General features: G+C 37.3%; 1 protein-coding gene across 2 annotated transcripts in view; it reads right to left on the bottom strand.

The window, feature by feature from the left end:
- LOC131440654 (contactin) overlaps positions 1-21,347 on the bottom strand; it is a 62,532-nt gene that overhangs the window by 34,102 nt on the left and 7,083 nt on the right. The window lies entirely within an intron of this gene.

The raw sequence follows: 21,347 nt of genomic DNA on the forward strand, positions 1-21,347 counted from the left end.
TTGGCACATGTACCAAAGATGGGAATCGATATTTTTTGAAAAGTACAGATACTTTCTACACTACTCAGGGTAATCATGGAGGAGATCTGGAGTAAGTTCACTGACAAAAAGGAAGTTAAATCAAAATAGATTATAAGGTTATTTTGAGGATGAGAGAGTGGAGTAAGCGCCCCGAACATAAAAAGTGTAAGGGAAAATTGATCGGGTCTTACGAAAAATTGGTACGTCTTTACGAGTACAGTATATCTCTAGCATTCTACCTTAGATATGACTATATGGGAGGTGGATGTAGCAAGTGCCTTTAAAACGGGGGGCGTAATGTTTAAAACGGCATAATTCCGAACCTACCGAACGGATTGTCACCAAACTTGGCACAGATAATAAGGGTATTTTAATGGGAGAGGGAGCGTAGTAAGGGGGAGCGTAGTAGAGGGAGCGTTTTTAATTTGACGAGAATCGATATTTTCTTAAGACCATAGAAACATTTTGCATACCTTAGATATGACTATACGGGAGGTGGATGTAGCAAGTACCTTAAATAGGGGGCATTTGTAATGCATAACTCCGAAACTATTTAAAGGATTGTTAACAAACTTTGCACCTGTACTTCTTGCTTTTCAGAAATGGTTATATGAATATTTTTATGGGGGGGGAGCGTAGCAAGTGTCGTTAACAAAGGGGGTCATGAAAATTTTTATCTAATTTGACAAGAATCGGTACTTTGTGAAGACTCTAGATACTTTCTGCACAACTTAGATATGATTATAAGGGTATTCTTGTGGGGTGGATGTAGTACGAGCCTCTAAAAAGGAGGATGTAATGTTTATAACGGCATAACTCCGGAACTACTCAGTGGATTGCTGTCAAATTTGGCACAGATACTTCTTGCTCTTCAGAGATGATCATCAGGGAATTTTCAGTGGGGAGAGTGTGAAGCAAGTGTCCTTAGCATAGGGTCAATGACGAAATTTATATAATCTGAAGAGAATCGACATTTAGACTAGGAGGGGGTTTCGAAAATAAATTTTCATCTCCCATTTTTTGTAAAACAAGAAAGCGGCAAGAATTTCAAGGTCGTAGTAGATAGTATTGCTGTTGTTAATTTGAATACAACGCAATTTTCTTTAAATAATTTCAAAAGATCTGGTTCCATTTTGTCGGGGAATTCAAAGAACTAAGGGAAAATAATCTTTATCTGCCTATGAACGCGAATGTATTTAAGTCTCAGCATAACTACGAAACAATTAAACGAATCGCCACCAAAGTTTGTACCAAAGATGGGAATCGATATTTTTTTGAAAAGCACAAATACTTTCTACACTACTCAGGGTAATCATGAAGGAAATCTGTAGCAACTTTACTGACAAAAGAAAGTTAAATCAAAATAGATTATAAAGTTATTTTGAGGGTGAGAGAGTGGAGCAAGTGCCCTGAATATGGAAAGTGTAAGGTAGAATTGATCGGGTCTTACGAAAAATTGGTACTTCTTCAAGAGTACAGTATATTTCTAGCAACTAAGTGAGGTTCAAAAAAATATTCGAAAGAGGGAGGGAGAATATGTATTCTCAACATTGCTCTGAATTGACAAAATCATACAATCAATGTGCTTTTTTATGTAAATTGAGAAAACTGTCGACTCTAGGTGATGTAAATAAGTTTACAACTCAGTTTGTATTAACTGAATCGTTATTCCATAGGTTTTCCTCCCGAGTATACGACAAGAATGGTTAAAACCGGGATGAAATAAATTATATAAAATTGTTATTCTATAGTACGAATGTAGTTATGATGTTAAACAACCTTTCGTTATAAAATAATTATTATCAGATGGAAAATTTTAAGCAATTACGTGAAAATTATGATGGCAGAAAAATTTTTATAAAGAGGAGGGATTCTTTATAGCCATGGAAGCCAAAAGTATTGTAGATCGAATGTGATGAGGAAGTACGGAAGTATGTTACAAGCACATATACATAATAATTCAAGTACGCTACAAGCCTATATACATATAAAACTCGGAGGTTACTAAGAAGGTATTTATAGAGAGCAAGGTGTTTTAAATGTTTCTAATAAAAGGGTTCAAATGTAAAACTGACCCAATTGTGATTTGATAATTATTATTCAATATGTTGTTCAGGCACTGTTTTATTTTGCCCAAGAAAAACGGTTCATTTTTGCCAGCAGCGTTTGAGCGAATGGCTTCAATTGCACTCAGACTATCTGTGAAGAGAAAATAATGGTCTGGAGAATATGTGACGATTACATTCAAACTATAATGAACTGCTGCTAACTCTGCTATATAAACAGATGCAGGTTCTTGAAGCCTAAATGAAGCCGAAAGATTATTGTTGAATATTCCAAACCCAGTAGCCTCTTTAATTCGTGATCCGTCCGTGTAAAACATTTTCTGAGAGTCAATATGCCTGAACTTACTTGTAAATATTTTTGGGATTTCCATCGAGCGTAAGTGTTCCGACATTCCACGCACTTCGCGCTGCATGGATGTGTCGAAAAATAAAGTTGAGTACATTTAGGAGGCTGTCAAGGATAGGAACAGGGCTGGCAATAATCAACTCAGTACTTCATCATCACCGAGTTCAGCTCACCTGCAAATCGGTTTCAAAAGCATCACTGAACGAGTTGAGTAACTGGGTAACCATTCGTATAGAGAAAACATCGTCTCAACATCGTAGTGTCAAGCAATCAGCAGATGAGCGCTGACTGCTCATCAAATATTAGAACCCACTGAGAGACGATTTGTGAGTTGTGATTTGATGTGTTTGTACATCAACACATTGAATCAGATTCTTATGAAACTGTCTCGCTTGTATTCCCCACCCACCAGAGTTGCCATGAGCGGCCAATGTTCGAATCCATGCCATTTCAATCCATTTCTCAAGACATGTTCTCGCATGCTGGAGAACGCATTCGTTCGGTAGCCAGTTGTGTTTAGCTCGAGACATGAAATTCAATTGTTTATGGTATACATCACACTACGGTTCGACATTTTTTTTCGTACATTAACGCTCGTGTTTGTTTTGAGTACCAGCAAAAACAAAACCGAAAAACTGGGTTGTGTTGGCAGCTCTGTGGTTTAAGAATACACTCACCGGTGTAGCTCGGTACAGTGATGCCAAACTCAGTACTCACTTTTTAAAACTAGGAATGAGAGTTAAATGCTATGAAATCAAAACTGAGAACCATCAATACCATCACAATTTGATGTCAGCGGTGCTCTGTATAGGTGAGTGTGTTTGTTTAAATCAGCGATGATTTTCATCTTTACCATCATTTTTCGGATTGCATCGTAAATCATGTGGTGAGCTGATGAATAGAAAAAATCAAATCTTATGAGCGAGTTTTTGCCACCCTTGGATAGGAATCTTGAAGGGTCGATTTCCTGTGACATATGGTTAAAATATACTGTCATGAATCTTGTTTGGGATTGAAGCTCAACTAGCCATTCGAAATTATTAATAACCAGGGGATTCAGTACATCACATCTTATTAGCAGTCGCGATGAAAGCTTCCAAAAACGATCTTTCAATGGAAGAACTCCCGCCAGAACTTCAAGACTTATTGTATCTGTCGAATGCATGCAGCCTAAAACAATTGGCAAACAACGATACTGAATTCGCTCAAGTTTGATAATATGAGAGTTTGCAGCGGAACGAAAGCTTTACTCTTTGTTGGCATTTTGTTATAAGATACCTAATGTGTCCTCCCCACGTGCATTTGGAATCGAACCCCGAAGTATTTGAAAGTCAAAACCTGTTGGATCATTCTTCCTATCATATGAAGCTGAAGCTGCGGGATCATGCTTTCTTGAAAAGACGACCAGCTCTGTTTTCTCCGCAGAGAATTCGATACCCAAATGAACAGCCCAAACGGACAAGTTATCTAAGGTATCTTGCAATGGTTTTTGCAGATCAATAGCTTTGGGTCCAGTAGCTGAAACCACACCATCATTTGTCAATTGTCTTAGTGTGCATGGGGTTATTAGACAGCTGTCAATGTCATGCACTTAAAAATTATAGAGGAGCGGACTGAGGCATGAACCTTGCGGGAGACTCATGTAGCTAATTCTGAATGTTGATGTGGAACACATCTTTATTTTCTATACAGGGGCGCAAATCAGAAACTCAAGAAAAACTACACGTAGAAATGTGGTCAGGCTTTAAACACTGTAAGTCGTGTTCCTTTTGGCTCTCACTCACTCACTCGTGTACAGACAAGCATGCACACTCCTCCTGCACCCGTTACTCTTCCACTCTCGCACTCTTACCGATGCTTACTCTTTGATTATTACACACATGAAAACTCCTACTCGCTCTTTCGCTCCCATTCGCTCTTTCGCTCCCGCACGAACTCTAAGTTCTATTGACATTGCTGCAAAATGTTTCATGCAACAGTTTCAACCTTATTACCGCTATTAACTTGAATTTCGTACAGAGAATTAACAGGAGTACAGGACTAGAGCGAACACAAACAATAGTTCAAACCAGCTCCTCACCGGAGGGCTGTTTCAAACACTGCGCAAACCCCTGAACTCCTTTTACTTCTATAAATCAAATTCATACTAAATAGCGTTTAATTGGGTTTAATCCATGAGAGTAAAACAATTCTGGAATTAAAACGAAGTGTTTTTCTCGGTAATCAATATTCAGAATGTTCTTTTACTGCATTGCATGCTGCTATTAGGTATTGGACTTTCGACATGTGAATATTATCATCTGCTAGTGAAAATCGTATCAGTCCTTTTCATTTCTTCGAGGAGCTGTGAAATACACCAGCAGTAGCACACTCCAGCGACTATCATGGGGCTCGCATAAGCTTCGATTTGCCAAAAAAAACTACCGTGCCCAGCACACTGTCAGTACACTGGAAGAGTGCTCACACTCCTTGTGTATAGATGTGGACTCGCTCTTGGAGTGATTTCTAACATAATGTAAAGATTGTGGGCTGACTCGCAGCAGTAACCCACTCGCAATAAGTGTTTACTCCTGCTGACTCTTACTCATTGCACCCAAAAGAAAACACCACTCGTGTTCAAAATGTACCTTGTTGTGAGTCACTCATAAGCGTACGCAAAGGAGTGCGAGTAAGACAGAATACGTCTCGCCATCGCTCGAAAATGTGCTGCGTTCACTGGGCTCTCGCTCCATTAGCAACACTGATTGCAATGGGTCTATATGAATTGTGATTGGAAGCTGGTTTCCCCGGCTTTTGAATGGCGATAACTTTCACTTGCCTCCAGTCAGGGGGAACAATATTTTGCCCAAGAAACTGTTCAACAAGTCTTTTTGGAAGGTCGGGCAGATTCTTTACTAAGTTGAATTTAATTCTGTCCAACCCAGGAGGGTTATTGTTACAAGACATGAGTGCTATGGAAAATTTCATCATTGAAAAGGGGCTATCAATGGAACCATTATTTGGAGAAGACTCCCTAATAATGCTATGCGTAGGAACAGAATCTGGACAAACTTTCCTCGAAAAATCAAATATCCATCGGTTCGAGTATTCCTCACTCTCATTTCCTACGTTACGATTCCTCATTCTTCTGGCCGTATTCCAAAGAGTGCTCATTGAGGTTTCTCTTGACAAACCTAAGACAAAATGTCTCCAATAGCTACATTTCTTGGCCCGAAGTATGCTCTTGTACTTGCTTTCTAAAGTCAAGAATTTTTCAAAATTCTGAGGAGTTCCTCCCCTTTGTTTTAAAAACGTCTTGAAAGCATTTTGTTTCGCGTGTTTAGCATCTAAGCACTCTTTGTCCCACCGGGTTTGAAGGCCTTCTGTTAGACGATAGACCAAGAAATCGTTTGGTTTGGTGACCCCAGGTACAGTACTATTGCTCTTGGTGGCGATCAAATGTGATGCTTACAGTGTAGCACCTCGCGATATATATTCGAGGCAAGCATGTGGGTTTTTAGTATTGCCTTTGGCGATCGCTTTGCGCAGCGGTTGATCGTTGCGCATAGCAATCACCGTTGTTAGGGCATTGATAATTAATAATATATGAAAGTACTAATACGAAACGGATGGAACGGACTTTGGTTTTAATGGATAGTTTTAATTTTATATTTTAATCGATCTTTTATTAATCGATCGATCAATGAAATTCAATAGAAAGGAAAGTTTGTTTTCAAAAAATTATATTCATAATTAAAGAGTAATGTATTTCCACAGCTGAGACAGCTCGGCGTGCTCGTTTCAGGCAGTTTACGTTCGGTTTGTGGGCTGTAACATTTATAGTGTATGAGCGTACTCATGTGCGTGGAGCATTATTTTCATCCTCTTTATCTCTTCCTTAAAGATAGCAAAGGCGCGATCGTTTCTTATACGAGAGTATATAAGCCAATTGAATCAGATTTTAGATGTAAACGGTAAATAAATGTAGCGAAAGATATATTAAAATCAAAGATTCCGTATTCGATACTCGTTAGCGTGATTCTGAATAGCATTCGACTTTGCAGTCGACTTGCAAGCCTACAAGACTATTTCATGGCCAGTGCTGCAATACTACGGACACTAGGAATCCTTCCAAGTCAGGACTCGAACATACAAAACCTGGCTTGTTAAGTTCGTTGTGCATTGAACCACCAATCGAATAAAAACCTTGAGTGCAAAATTTGGAGTCGGAAATCATTTAGAAACATCTTAGGCGATCGTTTCTTAAGCGTGACACGTGACGTGACACGTGACAATATTATTGTGAATCCTAAGTTTTGGTATACCGTTAATCCAATTGGCCTAGTAGCTTGTGTCCGCAGTTAAAAAAAATCAAACGTTTGGAACTTTGAATATTGTAACTGAATAGTGAAACATACTGAGAGCAGAGTTCATTGTGCATATTTAAAAGTTTTCTCTCTGAAAAGAAATTATGTTCTGAAAAATATAGATGTAATTCCCCGGTGAACGACCACAATAAGGTTGGAACCGGGAATAAATAGAAGATATAATATAATAATAATAATAATAATAATAATAATAATAATAATAATAATAATAATAATAATAATAATAATAATAATAATAATAACAACAATAATAATAATAATAATAATAATAAGAATAATAAAAATAATAATATTGTTTTGTTTCATCATTGCTTTAGTTATCCTAGGAGAAACAGAATTTAAGAGTAGTATATGATACGAATTTGTCTTTCATTTATTTAAAATTCGAAAATTAAATCTTTAAATTCCCAGTTTTGGTAACGATCTTCCCTTAATTTCGAAACAAGAAGTTGGATACCCAAAGTTTGGATAAGTCGGTCAATATCACACACACACACACACACACACACAAGCATACTTATACCAGGGCCGCTTTTACAGAGGGATAGTGGGGGCATGTGCCGGAAGGCCCACAGTCTTAGGAGGCCCTTGACGGAACCCACAGAGTAAAACAATAAAATTAAGTTAGTAGTTAGTTAGGGCACACATATCAATCGTTCCCCCTGGCCCATTAATATGTTAAAAGCTCAATGAAGTGAGTCGAATGGTATATAACACATGTCTTTCGAGTCATGATTATTCAAAGATTTTAATTAAATGATTTGCGATTTGGAAACTTCTACTGAACTTTTCTTCTCTATCCATTCTCGAAAAAAATATTCTTAATGCGCACCGGCAGGAAAAAGATACATAAACAACCATCTGTTACCCTACTTTTTAGCTGAGGGCTCCCCCAATCAACTTCATGTTACCTCTATTTACGTAACTTATATATGTATATATGTATCAATATACGTACGAATGTGTGAAAATATTTGTATTTCTTAATACATATAAATTTTGGTGAAGTAAAAGCGATCATTTATATGTATAAATATATACACATATATGCACACGGGTGCGTGTGTAAGCATACATACATACATATATAAGGTTCGTAAATGGAGGTTTGGGTGTACATGGTACTAAAAGATCTACCACCTCAACAAAAAAGAGCTCAATTACAAGGTCCGGGGAGTACATAGAAACTTGCAATGAGAGGAAAGAGAAGATCAATTCAAGTCGTAATGAAGCTATATAATTAGGCACTGAGTTCCATAAAAAACTTAAAAACTTATTTTTCTAGTTTTGTGATATTTATGAAAACAAAAGAGCTTAATTAAAGATCGGTTCTCATTGTAGGTAGTAACATATTAAGAACTCAACGTTTTCATATTCTCATTCCTTCAACTGCTGGCAAAACAATGTGAATTTTAAATGAACAACTAAATTTAAGCTATTTTAAATAAATTTAAACTATTAGTATATATATATATATATATATATATATATATATATATATATATATATATATATATATATATATATATATATATATATATATATATATATATATATATATATATATATATATATATATATATATATATATATTTTTTTTTTTTTTTTTTTTTTAATAGCCCTCCGCACTCCCCCGCACCAAAAAGCTCACAATTGGAGCTCCCTGGTCACGGACACATACATACCTCAGATTGGAAAATCAAGAACTATAGCAAAATAAAAAGGAAACAAAACCGCGATGATGACAAGCTGAGGTTATTACTACTAACGTTATATACTAGCGAAGAGACATTTAACTATTTACACTATGCAAGAACTCCCAGTGGAATGTAGAATTGCTTTTAAGGGGCTCTTACTAATATTTCAAAGCTTACAAAAACTAACAGTAATTATTTATTAACTAATTAACTAACAGTAATCTATTCATTTCAACACTTGAGCAGGAAAAAAAAACCCTCTTGAGTAGACTGTGGTACCAGCACTTGCTCAAAAGGGCACAAAAACCTCCTCTACTTTTAAGATTGCAACATTTGAACAAAGACTCGAATTTATAAGTTGATAAATGTATGAATGAATGGGTACATGATGTTACGAATTAATCAATGAATGAATGAATGAATAAAAGAGTTTATGAGTGAGGGAAGTAATGATTGAATAAATCAGTGTATGAATGAGTGAATGAATGAATGAATGGATGAGTGCATGAATGAGTAGATGATGGAAGGATGAACTGTACAAACACAAAAACAAAAACACGGTTGATACGATTACAGTATATAGTTAGCTATCTCTGTCTTTAGGTAGCGCTTTAATCTCATTTTGAATTCGACCGGGTTGAAGGTTTGTTTGAGCTCATCAGGAAGACTATTATATATCGATGGACCGTAATATGTCATACGAGTTTGACCCAAATTCGAATAAGCTCTTACTCGAAATAATGAGTTGGCCTGTCTCGTATACCGCTGCTGGGTACCAACGGGTAATGAGATGTTGTGACGAGCATGTGGTTGATGGAGAACTTTGTGCACAAACAAGATAGCCTGCATATCACGGAGTGCCAGGAGAGGTAAGATACAGTGTGAAGAATCGGAATAAAGTTGCAATGTTGGATGAAGATATGGGAGGTTGTATATAGTTTTTAGACAGCGATTCTGCAGTACTTGAATTCTTTTTAGCTTGGATTTCGAGGCATGACCCCATATAATCAATAAGTATTGTATATGAGAGTGGATACATGCAAAGTAAAAGCTGATCAATGCTTTCCTAGGAACAAAATTGCGAACTTTCCTGGCAGCACCGGCAAGTGAAGATAGTTTGCTTTCAATCACTTTTATGTGACTATTCCAAGATAGTGTTGAATCTAGGTGAATTCCTAAGTATTTAAAACTATCAACTTTCTCTATATATGTTTGACCAATGCATGGGTTCGTGTGATGCGTCAGTTTTTTCCTAGGTGAATGGAATACCATGTATTTGGTTTTCGCTATGTTCAAAGACAGTAAATTAGAGTTAAAGTAGCCCATTAGGATACGTAAGTCGTTTTCTATACATGTCACTAAAGTTGGTGTGTCTTTGCATGGATAAAAAAGCGCAGTGTCATCAGCAAACAATCTCGGAATACCTCTCAGTGTTAGGTTACCAATATCATTGATATATACCAAGAACAAGAGAGGCCCAATATTGCTGCCTTGTGGAACACCTACGTCGATTTGGCGTCTTGAGCTTTTCGCGTCCCCTATATTTACAAACTGTGTTCTATTTGAAAGGTAACTGCGAAAGATGTCGTTGGCAATTCCTCTGATTCCGTACCGATCCAGTTTCCGCAGGAGAATGTTGTGGTCCAGTGTATCGAAAGCTTTCCTTAGATCCAAAAACAACGACCCAACAATCTGTTTAGAATCGATTTCCTTAATGATACTATCCATGAGCTCAACTATTGCAGTTGTAGCATTGCAACCATGTCGAAACCCATATTGAAAGTTGTACAGGATGTTATTGGAATTGAAGAAATCAATCAGCCTGGTAATAAGAAGTTTCTCTAAAATTTTGTTGAACACTGATAGAGTTGAAATTGGGCGGTAGTTGCATGGATCGTTAGGATTCCCCGACTTAAATATTGGAACAACTCTGGCAACTTTGAGACATCCAGGATAAATTCCGGTAATCAGGATTTTGTTGAAAGCTTGAGATAAAATTGAAGCGGATGAAGTAGGATTGCTCTTCAAAGTTTTCACCGATATATTATCAGGACCAGTAGCTTTTTTGCTATTTAACTCATTTATTAAAGGAATAATTTCGTTCACTGTAGCTGGCCTCAGAAATATGGAGTTAGAATTACAAGGTATATTGCTAACGGGGTCGATATTAGTGTTCGGAATACTGGTCGCTAGAGTACTGTCAATGCTTGAGAAGTATTTGTTAAAGGCTTCACATACTTCCTGGTCATTTGACGTATGGATTCCATCTGCAACTAGTTTGATTTTTTCTGTTTCCCTTACTCGACCCATAACTGTATTGAGATTTTTCCACAGTCTAGAGTGACAAATTGTGTTAAGCAAATTAGCATAATATAACTTTTTGCTAGATCTTTTCAGTTTATCAACCTTACTAGTTATGTGCTTAAGTAATTCTTGTAAGTGTAAGTCACCCGGATGTTTACGTACTTTTTTCAGGTAGTTAGATTTTATCTGTATCAGTTTCCATAGATCGTAAGACATCCAAGGACAGTGATTGTTTTTCGTGTTGATGATTTTTGTGTATGATTTGGTGCACTGCAATAGAATTGAGTTGTAAGTGGATATAATATCGGAGAAACACTATTCAACATCCTCTACTATTGCTATATTATTAATAAACTCATTGAAATCTCTCTCGAGTTTGTTGTAATTGACAACTTTCTTGACAAGAAGCCTCTGCATGTGCAATTTTATAGTAGACACAATTAGAAGGTGGTCACTGATGTTGGTGAAAATAGTATCATTTCGCAAGCAAGATGCATCACATGATTTACATATAAAATGATCAAGTACGTTGTTGCTTAATGGACGAGTAGCAAAGGTGTTAGTACAAAGGAAACCATAAGATTCCAACAGGCTGCGGTATCGTTGGACAACATTGTTATTGGAAAGGTTGATGGGCACATTCATATCTCCTACTAGAAAACATGGTCTGTTGTCCCTGGACTGAGATATCCAGGATTCCAAGATGTCATGGAAACTAGCGAACTCAAACGAAGGGGGTCTGTAAACACATACGACATCAGAGATCCGCGCATTTATATTGATTTCAACATGGATAGCATGTAGGCCATCAATGATCTCGTTTTTTATAATGCTATGCGCGATCTCCTTTCTAATGAACACAGCTAATCCCCCATGGGATGAATCTCTGCAGGAAAAGGTGGATTTGTACCCAGGGATATTGTAAATAGAGGTATTGCCATTTTTTATCCATGTCTCCCCAATGACAATGATATCCAAAACAACATCACAGTCATTCAAAAAATATTTGATACTATCAAACTTATCTATGTCATTCATTTTTCTTATATTCCACTGGACTATTCGTAGATCCTTGTTATTCTTCTCAGTGTAGCTTGTATTGAAGTCAGCAACACTATCATGAAAAAAATTTGTAATCGTACTAGACATTTAAAATAAAGAGAATAAGACAAAAAACAATACAACAGAAAAAAGAAAATAGCATAGAAGTTAATTTTTTTTCTCTTAGGAGAGGGAGAGTTGATAGAGTTGGAGCTGTTTAAATAACGGGAGAACAATCGACTTAAGTCTTCCCTGTTCTTGATTAATTCCGGTTTTGAATTCTCGTCTTTTTTGACAAGTATAACTCCGCTTCTACCTGTCCAAATATATTTTATGTTGAGGAGTTCCTGTGCTTCCCTCAATTCTTTTAAGAATTCTAGAGACAGCAAAGTTAGCTCGTCGCGGATTGAAATAGTTGTAGCTTTTCCGTTTGATAATAGAGTAGGATGAATCGATGTTGATAGTAACTTTTTAACGAGCCTTTTTGGTTCATGACTTCGTCTTTAATTTCTGAGTTTTTAAAAACTACCCTAATCGGGATTAGTGCACCTCCCGACCTACTATTTGTGAATATTCTTGTTGACGATACAATGGAATCAGGATCAAGAGACACACCAAGAGTTGCAACTGTTTTTGAAACAATATCAGGCACATTCTCATTAGGAAGCATTGGAATACCGAATAACATCGCATTATTGCACGTTGCTTGCTTGTTAAATTTATCGATATTTAGTTCTATTTTGTTGACTTTTCCGGTTAGTGATGCATTTGACTGTTTCAGGGACAAGATTTCTCGTTTCAGTTCTTCATTTTCTGCTCTTATGTTTTTGAAATCGGTTACAATGTTGTCAAATTTTGAGGACAAGAAATCTTGGGACGACTCAATTGCAGTGGTTATCTGTTTTACCTCCTTTCTGACACAGCTCATTTCATTTGCCACTGCATTTGAAACCTCCAATCGAACGCAGTTCATTTCTGAAGCCACCGCATTAGAAACTGTTCTCTCCAGTTTCTCCGCAAGTGCTGCGATCATGGACGTATTATCGCCTTTCATTTCCATTATTCGCTGATATGTAGCAGAACAATCAGACGAACAGAAATATGAGGATTCTCGAATGCGTCTAATGGCATTCCCAATTATGTTACGGCATTTGAAATGTGCACTCGAAAAACAATACAGGCACGTTATTATTTTATTTGCATCATTTTCTTTTTTGTTACATTCGACACATTAAATCTCATCGTCAGCCATAGTCGGATTCTTATGTGAAAAAGAACAAGATTGAGAATACTAAATTTGTAACAAAGTTTGGGGTAAACCAAAAAATTTGATGTTTTAGGGCAATGTTGCAAATATCCTTCGTGTAACTAATTCATTCACGCATACTCGCTGTGATTATACTGCCTTCGAATATGCCAGTCTCGAACAACGTTGAACTATTCACTGCACGTAATAGAGAAGGGTGAATATGAATAAGCAATAATCGTAGAGAACCCGAATATACCAATACATTCTTCGCTGCTGGTATACATCGTGCATGTTCGTTCGTTTTATACATTCGTTTGTCATTCGTTCATTTATCTTATTTTTCGAATTGGTTCGAATAGCGTCATTGCGATGATCGTTGGTTTCCATTCTTCGCGAAGCATTTTTCATCTAATAAATTCATCATATCTCGTTGGGTAGCAGCAATGGGAGACTGCTGGAATATGGTTCATCACGTACACATAAGAGTATGGTAATAGTGCGGGGGGAAACGTCTTAATTTGCTTGTTTCAAAGACAGCACGAATGATCGTCGCGAATTAGGTTTGGCGATGATCGCTGTATGAATATTCGTTCCATATTCGCGTTAAGTCATTCGGGGGTCCAATGCGAATAACAACTGCAAGGAATAAATATTCGTGCGAGTAACGAAGCAGCGTCGGCTTCGTTCGCGCCCGAATATACGGACAAGTCCGAATACCAGAATGATTATCGAACAAAGGCGAAGAAAAGCGAGCGATGATCATTGACATTCGTTGTATTTTTGATATTCGAGCAACATTGATTGTGACTTCTTCTTCTTCTTCTTTTTTACTGGCACAATATCCGAAATTAAGTTGTTAATAATTAGATAGAATTTTTCCACTTCTTCATTGACGTTTCCTTCTATGCTAAAAATATTTTGCCAGTTTAATGTACTTAGTCTACGGAAAATCCAAGGAAAGTGCGGATAAAATCAGGATGGAGGTTTCCACTGCTATGATCATTTACATGAATTTTAAAAAACAGCCCAGACATTACGAAAATGAATAGATAGCAAAGGACATAGTGAAAAGTAGAGTTTTTGAAAGATAATCCTAACTTACTTATGACTAAGGCATACAAAGGCAATAAAATGGTTATCGTTACGGCTGATGAGTACGAAATAAAATGGCGAACCTCCTGAATGGCGTAACCACGTATAAACAGTTGAAATCGGACCCAACTACGAAAATCCTAAAGAAAATTGAATTACTGATAGATAAGTGGCGTGATAACAAATTAATCGATTGGCGTACGCACAGGATGATGAAAGTTTCAAGCTGTAATCCCCCTAGAATTTACGACTTACCTAAAATACATAAGCCGGACAGACCGTTCCGTCCTGTAGTATCAACCATAGGATCAGTCACATACAAAGTAGCACAATTTCTATCCGGAATCATTGGAAAACATAATAGGAAAAACCGAACATCATGTCAAAAACAGCTTTGAGTTCGCGGTACAGATATCTGGAGTACATGTAGCAGAGGATGAGGTTTTGTTCTCGCTGGATGTTACGTCACTATACACAAACGTACCGATCGATTTTGCGCTAGAGTGTCTAAGTAACAGATGGAGTGAAATAGAAAAGCACACAACCATTGATCGGGATAGTTTCTTGGACATGGTTAAGCTTGTGTTGGAGTCTACTTTTTTCATACACCGAGGCGTAGTGTATACGCAAACCTTCGGGGTACCAGTGGGATCACCACTCTCACCTGTTATTGCCAATTTGGTATTGGAACGTTTGGAGCAGCAACGCATAACCATGATGGAGGAGAAACAAATACAAATGAATGTGTATCGACGATACGTGGATGACTGCTTCTGAGTGGGAAAAAAGGAGCACATTCAGGGCATCGTAGAGTCGTTTAATAGTTTCTACCGTAAACTTCAGTTTACTATTGAAAATGAAGAAGATGGAAAACTCAAATTCCTCGATATGATGTTGTTCCGCAACAACGATCACATCGAACGAATATGGTTACCCAAACAATCTGATAGAAGACATCTGTCCATCAGCCATAAGAACAGCCAAGAAAATTTTACAAATAAACCATTACCCTAAATGGTTTGTTTGCTAAATACTGAAATAACGTGTCCACAAACACTACAACAGCCTATAGGAGGAAAAAGAAAAAGATCTAGTGCAGTCGTATGTTGCAGTACCGTACATCCCTGGACTTAGTGAAAAATTGGAAGGAATTTTAAAAAAGTACAGAACAAAACTTGCATTTAAACCGAGGGATAAAATTAGGAATCAAATTTTCACTAAGCTAAAAGACCAGGGAAACAGACGAACGTGGTGTACACGATCCCATGCGGAGCAGACGATGGCAAAGTTTACATAGGACAAACGGAAAGAAAGCTTGAGACGAGAGTAGTGGAACACAAGAACGATACGAGGAAAAAAGATGCAAGAATTGGGTTATCTCAACACACGCAACAAGAAGGACACATCTTCGACTTTGCCAACACCCGAATACTGAAACGAATCGATAACCAGGAGAGCAGACTAATAGCAGTAATGTTTCACATAAAAATATTCGGCGAGGAGAGAACAGTCAATCTCCAGAGAGAGTGTGGAACTTTCTACACTACGTACAATGATCTGGTGGCTAAGTTCCGACACTATTTTACAACAGTATTGCGTCTGGTACGTTTGTTTTGGCAATTTTATTGAATAATCCCAATCCCACACCACGATCACAGCTTTTAGATCGTGACAAACGATATACAGTGGCTACCGCCATTTAAACAATAAAGAGCTGTTTCTTAAACTACAGTTCATCGCGTTTTAAATATTTCTTCCAATTGGTTCATCAGAAAATGCAAAAGTAATAAAGCTCTTATGCAGAATAGAGGCTGTGATGAACTCAAAAATCGTCTAAGGTCTGGAATATAAGATTTCATTTTATAATTCGGAACAATTCTTGAAACTGGAAACTTGGATCATTTCTGTTTCAGGTTTCGTTTTCAAATATACGGAACTTTGGCTGCGGATCCGTGATGCAATGGGAAGCATACAGTGGTTTTGTAAAAATGGGTTGGCATTTGTTCCCATAAAAATTATTATCGTAGACTATCAGGCAGTGTTCGAAGCACATCTCAAGCCCTACCTCTGACGTTTTCGACCTACTAAGTTGTTTCTTCATCAAGATGACGCAACGATACTTTACTACATTGGCACTTGAATGACCTGTCGATTCCCCGGGCCTTAACCCCATTAAAATCGTTTGAAGTATGAAGGAATTTAAGAGCGCATGGAACAAAATCAGGGCAAAGCACATGAATCTTAATGATTCAATGCCAAAGCGAATGGGGATACGAATAACTAATGAATGTGTTACTGTTTTTTTTTTTGTTACTCATTTAGGCCCTGTTTGAATGTATTACTTTTTATTACCTAAATAGGCCGCGGCTCTATTTTATAGGTACAATCGCATTTTTGCTGTGTGAACGTATAAGAGTGGGACACTTCTTTTTCACTAAAACTGTCAAAACAAGCGAGCCAGACGCGCTTTGTTTTTTTTCAACAAAATGAGAGCACACGCCATGCAGCGAACGCAGCAATAGACCTGTTGTGTTGGTAATTTTGGCTAGACGATAATTTTAAGGATCAAGAGTAAACCAAGTTTCCTGGTGTTAGAAATTTGTATATTACATACTTCATGTTTGATACATATATCATAGATCTACACCCCACACCACAAAAATGAAGATGGTACAATTTCCTGCACATAAAATGGGTAGTATGGATATCATTTAAAATCAAAGTTAATTTTTAAGTGATGAAGGTGAAGGTTATAGGTAAAAATAGTCGTAGATCTTGTTCTGAAGAAAAAATAATATTGCAGATTTTTTTTTGAAAAAAATATTGGTAAATTTTGCAATGTTCACCTTGGGCTAACAATATTAAATTACGCATTCTAGCATGTTGATGTAAGGCCCCTGCTTTCTAAATATGGTATACGAAATAACATTAAAATCATTCCCGTTCCACACTATTAATTTTACTTTATCACAAGCGCAGTCAGTTATATATATAAACAGGTTCATGTATGATCTTACATCTGAAGAAAACCGTTCAGAATAATTTGACAAGGCGGCTATCAGCTGATAGCTTTGGTGGTATGATATTTTTTTTCCATTATAGCATGGGACACTTACACTCATGTGATGCAGCCGGTTCTATTCCTGCTGATTCTACCGAATTTATATGTTCAGTGCAACCAGTTTATCAAAGACGCGTTTACAATTTAATTTCAAACATTCTATTTTTTCAATAATATATGCTCAAACAAATGTAAAGCATTGTTTCATATTGAAATATTAATTTAGATCAATATTTCGTCGATGTTTGATGGGAAATTGCATACATTCTTATGGCGTTTTCGTTTTTAATTTGCAATACACCGGTGCAGTGCTACACTGAGGCATCAATAAACGAACACAAATGACGAAAACATAAACAGTAACCATTGACTACAATAAACGATTCCATTGCACAGAGCTACACCAAACTTTTGATGAGTGCTACACCAGTGGTATCGGTGCAGAAAAAGTGTAGCACTGGTGTAGTGCAATTGGTAAAAACGAACGGTTTCAGTGCAGTTTTCGCTACACCAGTGTAGTGCAATTTAAAAAGGAAAACGACATTAGTTTTTGATTCGTGGTTACATATTAGAAAGTTTAGCTACACTGCTTCAGTGCGTCTGTATTGGATTGAGCTATACAAAATAAACAAAATTGAACATGTTTTGTGAAAAAGCAGTTTTCCGAAAGAATGAAGAGTTTTTTAACAACATACCAAATTTATTGCCTTCGGCTTTTTCGAGCAAAGGTTTCTGTTTCACTTGAATTTTAATAGAAGGTATATAATGTGTTAGTTACTGATGGAATGTGTGGTAGTGCAAGGATACGTAAACCAATTTATTTCTCATTAGCAGTTTTCAGTAAAATGGATAAGGTTTCGTTCAAAGTTTCTACTTTTCTTGAATTACCATTATAAGCAGAAACGACTGATTTGTTTCACTTTTTACTATATAATAGTTTTATCTGATCAAATCCGGAAAAATTATGATGAAACTTGTTTTTACGCACACATTATTGACATTACATTTTTGAATTTTGTAGTTGGAATTTCAATATGTCACTCCACCCCCACGTCTCACATGTCATCAAACTTCATACCATGTTTGTTTTATGCATTAATAATGCCCATACTTTTTAGCCGTAGCCGTAAAACAAAAGTATCACATTGCACTGACAATGAATCACTTAACTCATTTGGGCTTCAAATTATAGAGCTATTTTTGATCTCTTTTACCGCTTTTCGTTCCTATCATTTTTTTTTTTGTTTCTGCACCGATCATCGAAAACTACTACACATGCAACACAACTAGTGTATCATTGCTGCAAAAATATCTGTGAGATATACGCTTAAAAACAGGCATGGTATATGATCAGGAATCAGAACAAATTGGCTCAAATGGCACGTTCCCCTTGATATTTGGAGATTTGTGCCTTGGTATATGATACAAGAGGAATTAATTTTTTTTATTCATTTATTTAGCCCCGGCTTTAAACAATTGGTCATTCAACGGGCTGATGACTTGATAACTAAAATACATTACATTTTGATTATCTAATTTAATTGTTACTGCTGCATTTGGTCGGTTTTAGACTGTCCTACGTTGGTTGGTGCGTGTTGTGGTATCCTGGGTGCTCACTTCAGCTAGGTCGTGTTTTCCCTTCACCGGTTGGTGAGGCAGATGGCCCGTGTATATATTCGGTGGAACAAATCAGCGTCCTTCAGATAGGTTATTATTGACTGCCGAGTCGTTGTAGTTAACAGTTAACAAGAAAATGTTCCACTGGATATCTTGTTTTACCAGAGAAGGGTAGTCATGGATTTCTCTGGTGTGTCCAATCCTCAACCGGGATAATACTCGTTGTTCCTGGCGATTGTCGTAATATTGTTGTTCCTGGCGATTGCTCAGAAGAGCCTTTGATTTTTTCAGTGTGTCCCTGTTGACTTCTCCAGTACGAGGTGAAATGGTCTATGACACAGGTAGTGAGATTTCGGATCATGTCGACCGCTGGTACTTTCTTGGTCAAAGCACTCCTAGATTTCCGACGTAGGTTGGCCAGTCGGCCAGCATCTTCATTGCCGGCAATCCAGCAGTGGCCGGGGATCCAGCAGAGGGTGTTTTTTGTCACAGCAAACACCGATTGCCTGGATGTACGGGTGTCGGGATTTGCCTGTAGCTAGCGCAGTTAGTACGGATAAGGAGTCCGTCAGAATCAGCGTTGGTTGACCTATTGGTATTTTTGTGATGGTGTAGAAAATTGCTGCAGCTTCGGCGGTGAAGTCTGAGCATGTCGGTGGCATGCGAAGTTCATATGCAGTTTCGGAGCCGCTGATTCCTATTCCAACCCGATCGTTTGCTCGGGATCCATCGGTGAATATATGTTTGGGGTAAAAGTTGTGCATCAGTTGGTGGTAGTTGACTTTGGCAATGTTGGGATCTGATCGGACTTTTGTTAATTTGGATAGCCTAGTATCGATGTCTGGGATATTTTGGCGCCACGCTAAAATATCCCACAGAGCGCATTCTCGGGGAATATTTGAACCCGTAAAGGATTAGTCATTAGTCGGCTAGTCACCTTTGCTATTCGCGACAAAGTACACTGTCCGCCAGAAAACCAATTATGCGTTTGTAGAGCGAAGTTGCGGAAAACCACAGGAAAGATGGTAGTCCGGCCTCTACACAGGCGGCATTACTCGGAAGTAGATTCGAAACTATGCGTACTGCGCGGTTATACAAAGGAGGCATTACAGTTTGCATACTACTCTTGTTTAGGCAGGTAAGGAATTAAAATTCACAATAACGAGACTGATATTTATCGTATTCTATAGGATTAAATCACCCTTATTAAGGGCGATTTTTTAAAAGGTACAGGATTCGATTAAAAAACGTGCTAAATCCACCTAGCAGTGAGATGATACTTTTTTTTTATCAATCCGCATGTGTTTTTTGCATGAATATTCTTCGGTATTTCAGTTTTCATGACATTATTCTAATGTCCGTCATTTTAAGTGGCAATTTGAGATTTCAATCACTCACTCACGACATTACAGAGTCGAAACTGCAAGTCGGATCGAATTTGAATCTAAAAATGTAACAATCGATTATACATTCCATGATATGTCGAAGTAATTTCCACTTTAGAGTTTAGGGTAATTTAAGGTACTTCCAGAGCCGGTATTCCGGAACCAGCATAACCCGAACCGATTCGTATGGCCATATGACGAATAAATTGCAATATTTTTAAATCCAACTTTAAAGCTTTTCGGGATTGTCATCTTCTATATCGCTTTGAATTTTAAAAATTCATCATCCTACAATTCTAGAATCAGAAGTCAGAATTGGTTAAAATGGGATTTATTTTGATTTGAACTTTTGTTTCTGAAATTCGATTTGGCTTTTTTTGAGAACACACACACACACACACACACACACACACACACACACACACACACACACACACACACACACACACACACACACACACACACACACACACACACACACACACACACACACACACACACACACACACACACACACACACACGGACATTTGCTCAGTTCGTCGAGCTGAATCGATTGGTATACGAATGTCGTATGCCCTCCGGGTATCAGAAATTTTTTCTAAAGTTTGAGCGAATTCTATACCTATTTTTTATATTTATAAAAATAGGTAAAACATAAAATGTGAGAAAATTGATTGAATCTTGATTGGAATCAATAGAACGATCAATATAATTTAATGTTTCAAAATGATTTCATGCAAATGTTAACCGCGGCTCCACTTTAGATGGTCAATGCGCAAGGTCCAATTTGGCACACACTTTTCAATATATCGGCCGGTATTTCACAAACAATGATACCTGGCCCATAATCCAAACCAAACAGTGACTTCTTGAGATTTGGATTTTGGCTGGTGTTCACTCCACATGTGGCAATTTTGTTTTTTGACATATCCAAAAATGAGCTTTGTCGCTGAACATAATTGGAACAGTGGATTTTCCTCTAACTTTGCCAGCGTCCATTCAAATTAAAGTATAGACCAAACTTTTATGAAAATTGAACAAATTTTCGACCTAATGTGTACGACTAAATTTGGGTTAACTGAATCGGTATTTATATTCG

This window comes from Malaya genurostris, chromosome 1, assembly GCF_030247185.1.
Source record: "Malaya genurostris strain Urasoe2022 chromosome 1, Malgen_1.1, whole genome shotgun sequence".
Lineage (NCBI taxonomy): Eukaryota > Metazoa > Arthropoda > Insecta > Diptera > Culicidae > Malaya > Malaya genurostris.